Genomic DNA, 584 nt, shown 5'->3' with positions numbered 1-584 from the left:
GTCTGATAACAAAGATAACAAAGTTTCGTGTGGAAAAAATATATATAATAGTTTCGAAGGCAATATATTTCAGTAAGAAACAATACCGATATTCGTAAATTCGTAAACAAGCATTAAGTGCCTCCTGGTTAGAATGAAAAAAGGCGGTTTACCCTTTTTTCTCTTCGAACATTGGACGCACTCTTATCAACTGGGAGTCTGAGGGTATGATGACGAATGCAGTTCCTCTTTCCTTGTAAGGATTCTTATTTTTCGTTACTAAAGAAAAGTCTCAGCTTTTCACATGGAGGAAGGGTATGAGCTTCCATGTCCGTGTAGTTAAATACGAATATCAGCGATATGGTAATATATTTCAACTCGAGCCCGTTTGAGAAGGCATAGAGACGAACAGTCTGTATTTACGGACTTTTAGTAATTCTACTCCTGAAAGTAGATTTACATAAATAAGACAAGGAAATTAAGTTTCCTTCTTTCCCCTTGGTTACGCTCTGGCCTCTATTTTTCAGGAGATTAATGATTCGGTTTATGCCATGCCTAATTTGCCTTATTATGCATGACTGTGGAGGTTTCATTTATTTAGATCT

This window comes from Penaeus monodon, chromosome 34, assembly GCF_015228065.2.
Source record: "Penaeus monodon isolate SGIC_2016 chromosome 34, NSTDA_Pmon_1, whole genome shotgun sequence".
Taxonomy (NCBI): domain Eukaryota; kingdom Metazoa; phylum Arthropoda; class Malacostraca; order Decapoda; family Penaeidae; genus Penaeus; species Penaeus monodon.
The sequence above is the reverse complement of the archived record's forward strand: the minus strand, read 5'-3'. Positions refer to the sequence as shown.